This window comes from Trachypithecus francoisi, unplaced genomic scaffold, assembly GCF_009764315.1.
Source record: "Trachypithecus francoisi isolate TF-2019V2 unplaced genomic scaffold, Tfra_2.0 Lachesis_group9, whole genome shotgun sequence".
NCBI classification, from domain to species: domain Eukaryota; kingdom Metazoa; phylum Chordata; class Mammalia; order Primates; family Cercopithecidae; genus Trachypithecus; species Trachypithecus francoisi.
The window spans coordinates 39,116,931-39,127,940 of NW_022681474.1; the positions used below are offsets into that span (position 1 = coordinate 39,116,931).

At 39.5% G+C, this 11,010-nt stretch overlaps 1 protein-coding gene across 13 annotated transcripts in view; it reads left to right on the plus strand.

Moving 5' to 3' along the window:
• Positions 1-11,010, plus strand: part of KAT6B (lysine acetyltransferase 6B) — a 207,789-nt gene that overhangs the window by 4,850 nt on the left and 191,929 nt on the right. For 10 of the 13 annotated variants that reach the window (XM_033209753.1, XM_033209752.1, XM_033209751.1 and 7 more), the window contains exon 2: positions 8,770-8,839. The exons of the other annotated variants lie outside the window; for them this stretch is intronic. The gene's annotated coding sequence lies outside the window, so the exon portion shown is untranslated. The remainder of the gene's footprint in view (positions 1-8,769; positions 8,840-11,010) is intronic. 13 annotated transcript variants of the gene reach the window in all.

Sequence of the window (11,010 nt, forward strand, 5' to 3'; positions counted from 1 at the left end):
ATGGATGGGAGAAGTGGGGTGATGGAATATTTCTTCCCTGTAATGCCTTAATTTGCATTTCCAAAGCACGTTTAAGCACCTTTTTTAATAGGACTCCCACGATCTTCTGATACCTGTCTTCCTGCAGACCCCAGAAAGAGAATACACCAATTTTCAGATCATCCATTCCATTGTTGCCGAATATTTGAGTTATTTCAAGTTTGGGGTAATTGTGAACAAAGCTGCTATGAGCATTCCTATACCTGTCATCGGTGCTCATGTGCACAGGTTTCTAAGGTATACACCTAGGAATGAAATTACTGGTTTATAGCTAGGGTGACCATTTGTCTTGGCTTTTGCTTATTTTCCCAGTGTAACTTTTAGTTATACTTTTAGTTTTCAAAAGTATCTAAGTTTAGATGATGAATTGTATGGTCACCCTAGTCATAGATAGGTATGCTTGTCTTCATCTTTACTAAGTACCAAACTCTTCAAAGTATTATACCAGGTTACACTCCTTCCAGCAATACATGAATTCCCTTGCTTCTCGCCCTCTCTAATCTCAGCCTTTTTAGCTTTTAAAATTTTAGCCAGTATGGTAAATTTTGCACTTACCTGATTAGTAATCAGATTGCACAGCTCTTCATATATATATATATATATATATTTTTTTTTTTTTTGAGATGGAGTTTCGCTTTTGTCACCCAGGCTGGAGTACAGTGGCGTAATCTTGGCTCACTGCAACCTCTGCCTCCCAGGTTCAAGAGATTCTCCTGCCTCCGCCTCCCAAGTAGCTGGGATTACAGGTGCCCGCTACCACAACTGGTTAATTTTTGGTATTTTTAGTAGAGATGGGGTTTTGCCATGTTGGGCAGGCTGTTTTTGAACTCCTGATCTCAGTTGCCTGCCTCAGCCTCCCAAAGTGCTGGGATTACAGGTGTGAGCCCTCTGCGCCCGGCCAGCTTTTCATATACTTTTTTAGCCATTTAGATAGCCTCGTTTATAAAGTTCTGTTCTTTTCCACCCTGCTTTTAAAAGTTGGGCCTTGTATCTTTTATTGCTATTTAGAAGTTCTTTATTTACTGTGAATACAAGTCCTTTGTCATGTATGTATGTTGCAAATGCTGTGGCTTGCCTTTTCACTCCCTTTATGGTGTCTTTTAATGAACAGAAGTTCTTAATTTTAATGGAGTCAGATTTATTGGTCTTTATGGTTAGTGCCTTTTGAGTCTTGTTTTAAGACTTTTCCTACCCTGAGGTCAAGAAGATATTCTCCTATGCAGTGCTATCTTTTAAAAGCTTTGTTGCCCTTAAACAATGTATAACTATGAGTAAAATACACTCTTCTTGACCTCAGCCTCACCATTACAATCTGTTTTTGCTTTCCTTCACTTTCTTCTATTCTCTGCCTTGAATTTTTACTTCTCTGCAGCTATAACTAAGAGCCAGGTGCTGACTTCTGTCTCTTAGGAGAAAATGGTCATATAGACAGAAGTTCAGCCAGATTAGATTTTACAGGTCTCCAGCTGACTGTATTGCCCTTTTTCCTTTTATGAGCTAGCATTTATTGTGTTCCTGCTATGTGTCTGCCATCATCCTTGCTTCTTTCATATTTGTTATCTCAGTGATTCCTCTTAACGGTTATGTAAAACAGAGAAGTGTTCTCATTTTTACAGAAGAGAAAACGGAGACTTAGATTGACTTAGTAACATGTTCAATATCCTCTAGTCTAGGTAGCTAGCAGAATGGGGACTGGATCCCTGACTCTGATACTTCCCATCACAGCACACCTACTTGTTGATTAAAATGTCAGAAACCTGTTTTTTGATAACATCCAAAACCAAAAAGAATAACTTTCTTTCTTTTTTTTTTTTTTGAGACGGAGTCTGGCTCTGTTGCCCAGGTTGGATTGCAGTGGCCGGATCTCAGCTCACTGCAAGCTCCGCCTCCCGAGTTCACGCCATTCTCCTGCCTCAGCCTCCCGAGTAGCTGGGACTACAGGCGCCCGCCATCACGCCCGGCTAGTTTTTTGTATTTTTTTAGTAGAGACGGGGTTTCACCGTGTTAGCCAGGATGGTCCTGATCTCCTGACCTCGTGATCCGCCCGTCTCGGCCTCCTAAAGTGCTGGGATTATAGGCTTGAGCCACCGCGCCCAGCCAAGAATAACTTGCTTACTCTTGATGGAACATGCCTTAAGTAAAGCACGAAGCTAACTATTGTGAAACTGGATAAAATACCTCTCTGTATATAGCCAGTGGACCTTAAGTGGTCCATGGATGGATGACAGAAGGTCTGTTAACCCTTGAAAATGTATGCCAGTGCATATGGGTTCATGTGCTTATTTTTTAGAGTAGAGTCATAATATTTATGAAACTCCCAAAAGGAAACCTGAATTTTTCAGGGTATCTGGATATCTGGTCTGAAGACATCTGTAATACAGTTAACAAAGAATCCTGCAATAATCTATCTTTCAAAAGAATCATAAAAAAGTTAAGATGTAAGATTTTTCTCAGCCAGGTGCAGTGGCTCATGCCTGTAATCCCAATACTTTGGGAGGCTACAGTGAAAGGATCATTCGAGCCTTGGAGTTCAAGACATGCCTGGGTAACATAGTGAGACCCCCGCCTCTATTTTTATTTATTTATTTAGATTTTTTGGTATCTTTATTTTATCTTATTTATTTTGTTGAGATGGAGTTTTGCTCTTGTTAGCCAGGCTGGAGTGCAATGGTGTAATCTCAGCTCACTGCAACCTCCGCCTCCTGGGTTCAAGCAGTTCTCCTGCCTCAGCCTCCCAAAGAGCTGGGAGTACAGGCACGCGCTGCGATGCCTGGCTAATTTTTTGTATTTAGTAGAGATGGGGTTTCACCATGTTGGCCAGGCTGGTCTCAAACTCCTATCTCAGGTGATCTACCTGCCTCGGCCTGCCAAAGTGCTGGGATTATAGACATGAGCCACCGAGCATGGCCTTGTATTTCCATTTTAAAAAGTTTTTTAAAAATCACGTTTTTTGGCCCAGTGCGATGGCTCACGCCTGTAATCCCAGCACTTTGGGAGGCCGAGGCGGGTGGATCACAAGGTCAGGAGTTTGAGACCAGCCTGGCCAACATGGTAAAACTCCGTCTCTACTAAAAATAATAATAATAATAATAATAATAATAAAACAATGGCATGGTGGTGTATGCCTGTAATCCCAGCTACTCAGGAAGCTGAGGCAGGAGAATCGTTGAATCTGGGAGGTGGAGGTTGCAGTGAGCTGAGATCGCACCATTGCACTCCAGCCTGGGCAACTGGGTGAGACTCCTCCTCAAAAAAAAAAAAAATCACGTTTTTTTCTTAATACATTATTCTTAGTCTTTGTCATCAAAAACCAACTAAAGCTAATATGTAATTAGGGAGAAATCTAGGATGGAATAGGAATTTTTAAATGCCAAAAAAAGACACTCTAAATTTAGTTGATTATTTCTTAAGTGAAAGTGCTTAGTTACAATACATCATTACTAATCAGTGTACCCTGGCTCCAAAGGTCTGATGACTTCAAATGACTTTTCATCTTGTCTCTAAATTCCTCTGTTTTACAAGGGATCAAATTTCCTATGAGGTTCCTAACAGTGTGATTAAATTTTAGAGACTGAAACTATTGAGCACTTAAATGCAGGGATAACTATGCAAACCTAATTCATGGGTTTCACCAGGAGATTTGGGAACTGGCTCTACTAATTTATGATGATGATGTTGAAACTAATCTTTGCTAGAGATTATGGAAGCCATAATAGTTTATTGATGGTTCAGTTATTGTTTGTTGAAGCACATTTACACAATTATAGTTTAATGACATAACAAGGATATTGTCAACTAGGAGAGCATGACATGAAAAATTAAACTTCCAATTAATATAATATGTATTAGTTGAAATGATAATTTTTATGGTGATTTAGCCTCTTAGAAATCCTTGGAAAACATTATTAGCTTATGAATTGAAAACTCTCTTTGTTAATGAGTAGTGGGAAAGAACTTAGTGTTACTCTAAAAAGATGGGGAATTAAATATTCAGTTCAACTAACGTTTTATTGAGTGCCTGTTCTGGGCTTGCTGCTGAGTTAGGCTCATAAATATAAGTTGAACAAGATTGATGTTTGGAGAGGTGAAATACTGGTTGCTTTTGTTTTTTCTTTCAATCATCCTTCCCTCCAGAGTAGATGGATACTATTGCCAGAGTGATTCAAACATTCAACAGGTTTGTGTGTGTATGTGCATGCCCTTCACTGTGCATTATGGTGTCACCTGCTCCTGCAGTGGCTTCCTATTCATCTGTCACATTCACACACCACAGCTTGACTTTGTTCACAGCCAACTTTCTGTTTTACTTTTTTTGAGACGGATTCTGGCTCTGTTGCCAGGCTGGAGTGCAGTGGCGCGATCTCGGCTCACTGCAACCTCTGCCTCCCAGGTTCAGGCGATTCCCCTGCCTCAGCCTCCCGAGTAGCTGGGACCACAGGCACGCACCACCACGCCTGGCTAATTCTTTGTATTTTAGTAGAGACAGGGTTTCACCATGTTGGCCAGGATGGTCTCAATCTCCTGACCTTGTGATCTGCCTGCCACGGCCTCCCAAAGTGCTGGGATTACAGATGTGAGCCACCATGTCTGGCCTATTAATGTTTTTTATTTTTTAATTATATTTGTCTTTTTTAGAGACAGAGTCTAGCTCTATTGCCTAGGCTGGAGAACAGTGGCACAATCATAGCCCACTGTAGCCTCAACCTCCTGGGCAGCTCAAGAGATCCTCTTGCCTCAGTCTCCCGAGTAGCTGGGTCTACAGATGTACATCACCACACCCAGCTAATTTTTTATTTTTATAGAGGTGGGGTCTTGCTATGTTGCCTAGGCTTGTCTGGAGCTCCTGCCTCAAGTAATCCTCCTGCCTTGACCTCCCAAAGTGCTGGGATTAGAGGCGTGAGCCATTGTGCCTGGCCCAACTGAATTTCTTTATCCCTTTTCAGCATGTGCCTGTTCTAGTCAGGCACATGGACTTGGTGTCCCTTTTGTTTGACAGCTCATTCTTAGCTTCTGTTATTTCACTTTGATTTCCGTCATTCATTTCTTGATACATTTATTTAGCAAATAGGCATTGAACCCCTCTTATGATCAAGTTGTAGTCCTGGGAAATCTTAGGGTGTACAAAGATGAATCAAGCATGAATCCTGTTTTTAAGTATTTTACAGTCTAGTAGGGGTGACAAGGTTAATACACAAGTAAGCGTAATACAGAGTGGGAAATGAATGTCAAAACAGTAAAAAAGCTAAAAGCTTCCTGTTAGACAAAGATGTTTGGGCTTTTGAGAAGTTGTTTGCACTGGGCCATGAAGGATTTGAATTTGGGCAGAGGGACGGTGGGGCACTTATCCAGGCTCAGCATTATCTTTCAAGGTCCAGTTTTCAGTCCCATCCATCCAAGAGATGTTCATCCATCCTTCACATGGTTTCAGCAATGTAGTATAGTCACTGTTGTTTCTAGACTTCTTCCTTCTGTAATCAGAGGAACACTTTCTTTAAAGCAAAGCTTACAGGGAAGACCGATATACATAAAACAGTTACAGTGGAGCTGTACTGTTGGATTCAAGGTGCTGTGATGGCCCAAAGTTTAACCCACAAGGGGGCACCTGAAGGTAATACCCGAGGTAATTCCTTATCACAAGAGATCCAAAGAGCCTAGTTTGAAAACCACTGGAGAGACAGAAGGAGTTTGGGCTTTGGCATCTGAATTAAAATCCTTCATGACTTAATAACTCTGAGATCTTGGCTAAGTCAAGCCTGTTTTCCTTTTGTAAAAACAACAATGCTACCTTACAGGTTGTTTTAAGGTTTACTGATAATCTATGTAAAGTACCTGGACCACAGTACGTGTCAGGAAATGGTTGGTATTATTATTATTATAGTTCAGTGCTTTGTTATTTCTTTTTCTTTTTAAACAACTTATTGAGGTGAAGCTCACATAACATAAAATGAAAAAAACATTAAAAAGTGAACAAATCAGTGGCATTTAGTACATTCAGTGTTGTGTCACCACTGCCGCTATCAAGTTCCAAAACATTTCTATTGATCCCAAATAAAACCCCTTACCCATTAAGCAGTTTCTCTAGATATGTCCCTGAGACACCACCAATCTATGTTTTGTCTGTGGATTTATGGATGTTTCATATGAATTAAATTGTATGATGTGTGGCCTTTTGTGTCTGGCATCTTTCACAATATAATGTGTTTGAGGTCCGTCCACATTGTAGTAGCATGTATCGAAACTTCGTTGCTTTTTATAGTTGTATAGTATTCTAGTGTATGGATATACCACATTTTGTTTATCTGTTCATCTGTTGATGGACATTTGGGCTATTGTGAATAGTTTTGTTAATGAACATGAGCGTATGTGTACTTATTTGAGTATCTGTTCTCAATTCTTTTGAGTCTATACCTAGAAATGGAATTACAGAACCATATGGTAGTTCTGTGTTTAACTTTTTGAGGAACCGCCAAACAGTGCTTTGTTATTTCTTAATTGCTTCTTGTATGTTCTGTCTCTAGCTTTGCTTTGTATTCCGCATAGTACTTACCACAGGGCTGCATGCAGGGAACATCAGCTCACTAAATATTTGTTGGTTTTTCTTTGATTAGTATTTATAACCTCACCTCCCAGTTCACATGTTTTGGGCCTGAAGCATTGATTTCAGAGGAAATAGATGCATCCAGGATTTGAAAGATAACAAATATCACCATATGGATGGTGTTTGATGTTGTCAGACAACAGATATTTGTTAACCAAGGACACTATTTTGAGCAACTCTGCCAATAACCTGAGCTGGGTGCTGATAGAAGAAAAATAAGTCCGAGTTCCTTCCCCTAAACAGTTCTGTTCTGTTTCAGAAGATACTGCTTAGATTTGTGGACGCTTACTCAGTTACAAAATCGGCTTTGAAAAAATCCAGGTTTTCCGACGGTGATCCCTTTGGGAAAAAAAAAAAAGAAAGAAAAAGCCAGGAGCTTATGAAAGTAAAAGAGTTAAAAATAACTGTTAGCAAGTAAAACTCAGGATGACAAAAGTGTAAACTCTATTATTAATCTTTGTTTTTTCTACCACTGTTTTTTGGCTCATCCCATAAACTCATAACTCGAGTGTTATGACACTGGTTTTGAAACAACACACACAGCTTTAGTAAAAGCTTAGAGGGGGCCTCGTATAATACTTATGATCCAGGATATTTTGACTCTTCTTATGCTGACATGAATATTTCTGAATAGTGTTGATGTTTATGTAATACCAGTGAAACTAAAAGCTCAGTGCTGGACTAAGCATTTCTCTAGATATGTTTAGAATATTTGTAATGAATGATGTAAATAGTGTTATATTATGAGACCATATGATACAACCATATAATTTACTGATATTTTGTAGTTAAAAATAAAATGATTCACAACCTTAGAAAATAGAATAATTTAATTCGATGTAGCATAAATCCCCAGAATTAATTTAGGATGATTTGCTACCTTTTTGATAGCCTTTTAGTCCACCTTTCAAGTTTTTATAGAAAAATGAAAAGAGAATAATGCTTTTAGGGTTTTAGCTTGTGATCGAATGTCCTGTCTCTATGTGAAACAAATCCTCATGCTCTGAAAAGGAGAAATGGTGTAGATAATTCCAAATCAGGAAAAAAAATCATTTCTGTTTGGCTTTTGAATGAATTATACATTTTTTTTTTCCTGTGGATTTGTCTTTCCAGTTAGATACTACTTAGGCTAAAATGAAATTGGTTTTCAATCTATTCTCTTGCTTATATGAATTTACAGTGGGGCCAGTGGGATGTTGGAAACAAATCAGCCTAAGATTAAAAAATTTGAAGTGGATAATATACAAAGTGGATAATATACATGTGTTTAGTTGAGAATTGGCTACAGATAAGAGACTTCTGATTTTGTTCCTCTCCTAGCTGTGTATTTTTTTTTAAACACTGTGATTCTGCTTGTAGCAAAGAGCTGCTGAGTTACATCTGCTTCTGCCTAATTAACTCTGTTGGTTGGTGTCAGATGAGAGCTAATTTTGAGATTAAATTGAGGAGTGGGGTGTCTGTTGTGGCTGGGGGAGGGGAGAAGGAGGATCCAAGGTTGCTTGATTGTTTTACGTAAGATCAAAATGCAGTTGTTCACAGTTGTTCTTTTAAATTTATTTTTTGCTTTTCAAGTAAAAATAATCACTGCTGTACTAAAATGTGACTTGTGTCAATACATATTTACTGTTATGTAAACTGGTACATTTTTTTTGTAGGTGAGCTTATTGGTCATATCTGGGTAGTCCATTCATTACCTAGGTACCTGGTGGCCTTTGGGACAAACAGTGAATGCTGACCTTAAAACAACTTTTGACTATCTTTTTTTCTGATAAATGTTCTGTTTGGCTATTTGAGTAGTAGTGGGTTTTGTTTTTGTTTTTGTTTTTCCATGATGAGATTCTTTCTTAGGAATCTGTCGCAAACCTAATTTTTAAAATTTGAACAGATCTGGGCTTATGGATGAAATTTACTTCTTTAGGCACTTGGCTGGGTCCTTGGGGCTTCATTTTCTGTCTCAAGTTCCATATTTATGAGAATCCTTCAGTGGTCTGAAAAAATTATTGTATTACCAAATGTAGTATAATAACTCATTGGAGCTGTTTGTCTTGAATGGTTGTGGAGATACATGGATGGTTGCTGAGTTTAAGGATGTCCTTAAGTCCACATGAACATTTCCTTTTTTCTTTTGGCAGATTTGCCTGAAGACCTGGATAATCTCCATTTTTGTCATGGACTGTTAAAACGTTTGAAGTTCCAATTCTGGTACTTTCCCTTATTTTATTACATGTTTAACGTATAAAATGACAGTCTTATTGAAACGTGTTGGTAATGGATATAAACGATTGTTTTATGGATATAAATGATTGTGGGTAAAGATTGTGGGCCGGGCACAGTGGCTCACATCTGTAATCCCAGCACATTGGGAGGCCGAGGTGGGCGGATCACGAGATCAAGAGTTTGAGCCCAGCCTGACCAACATGGCGAAATCCCATCTATACTAAAAACACAAAAATTAGCTGGGGGTGGTGGCGGGCACCTATAATCCCAGCTACTTGGGAGGCTGAGGCGGGAGAATCGCTTGAACCCCGGAGGTGGAGATTGCAGTGAGCCGAGATCATGCCATTGCGCTCCAGCCTGGGCGAGAAGAGCAAGATTGTCTCAAAAAAAAAACCAAAAAAAACAAAAAAGCATTGTAGTGAAAGCTTGTCATGAAGGTGTATTTTGGCTGTCTATTAGGTATGAAACACATTTTTTTGTTGTTGTTTTTTGTTTTTGAGATAGAGTTTCGCTGTTGTTGCCCAGGCTAGAGTGCAGTGGTGCAATCTCGGCTCACTGCAACCTCTGCCTCCTGGATTCAAGCGATTCTCCTGCCTCAGCCTCCTGAGTAGCTGGGATTACAGGCACATGCCACCACGCTTAGCTAATTTTTTGTATTTTTAGTAAAGATGGGGTTTCACCATGTTGACCAGGCTGGTCTTGAACTCCTGACCTCAGGCGATCCACCCGCTTCGGCCTACCAAAGTGCTGGGATTACAGGTGTGAGCCACCACGCCCGGCTATGCATTTTGTTTAATGTATGTTCATTTCCTTGTGTAAGCAAAACACCTAAAAGCAACTTGGCAATATTGGACACTTTTCCTGTGACCTCTTTTACTTTCTGCAGTTGTATTTTGTACAATCAAATTAGTTGTGATTCATCCTGAATAAATGATGAAAGATTAAATAATTACTTGGATATAGTGAAATATCTTCTAATGAAATTTTGCCCGAAACCATTTTACTTTGGAAAGCTCAATTTCCTGTTCTCAACTGACTGACACAGAATGATTCCTGTGTTCTATCCTGAAAGTGGTTGCACTGTGAAAGCCAATGATTTCATTCCTAAACACACTGTGTTCCAAGTCTAACATTTTTGTCAAGGGTTTATATAATGAAACAAAAGGGAGTACTTATTAGATTTGTAGATGACATAGATGACAGAATCAAGATTCAAAACAATCTTTAGCAGGTTGGAAGACAGAATTAAATCAACTAGATGAAATTGAACTGTAATAAACGTGAAATCCCAGCATTTCAGTTTGCAAAAGGAAAGGGGTGGAAAGACTCAACTTGACAGCACTTTTTGAAAAAAGATCTGGAATTTTTAGTTGGACTGCATGCTCAGCATGGCCACTTGTGTGGCAGGGGTATTAAGGAAGTTCCTGTAATTTGGGTTGCATTTATAATTGGATAACGCCTGAACTGCCATATTTTAAGATGGCCATTAGCCAAACTAGTGAGCAACCAAGAGAAGGTGGTGCTTTGAAACCATGTGATGTGTGGAAGGGTTAAGGAACTGGGATATGAGTGGTCTAAGTTATGGCTGGAGGTAGCATGGGGTTTTGTTGTTAGTGGTTTTCAAAAGGTACTTGTTTTCGGACATCTGAAGGCCTCTCATATTGAAGAAATACTAATAATTATCTTGGGATTGTTCCAGGGAATAGGACTAGTGGGTAGAAGTTACGGAGTGGCAGACTTTTGCTTCTCTGAGCAAGAAATATAGCTATAGCTGTGCAACAGTGGGGTGAGCTGCCTCAAAAAGTGACAAATTATCAATCACTGGAAGTATTTTAAAAATGTAAAGACTCACTGCCCATCTATTTGGGATATTGGGCAGGGATCTTTTATTGGATAACTAGAGGTTGGACTGGATGACCTCTAAGGTCCCTTCAGCCCCAAGTTTCTGAATCTCAGGGGAAAATGAGTAGAGTGAATTTATAGCTTACTGATCACAGAGGGGACAATCTTGTTTAAACCGCCTCCTTCAAGGTGGCATTTTGGGTTGGCATTTAAAACTGTACCGTTTGCTCAAGCCTGTAATCCCAGCACTTTGGGAGGCCGAGATGGGCGGATCACGAGGTCAGGAGATCGAGACCATCCTGGCTAACACGGTG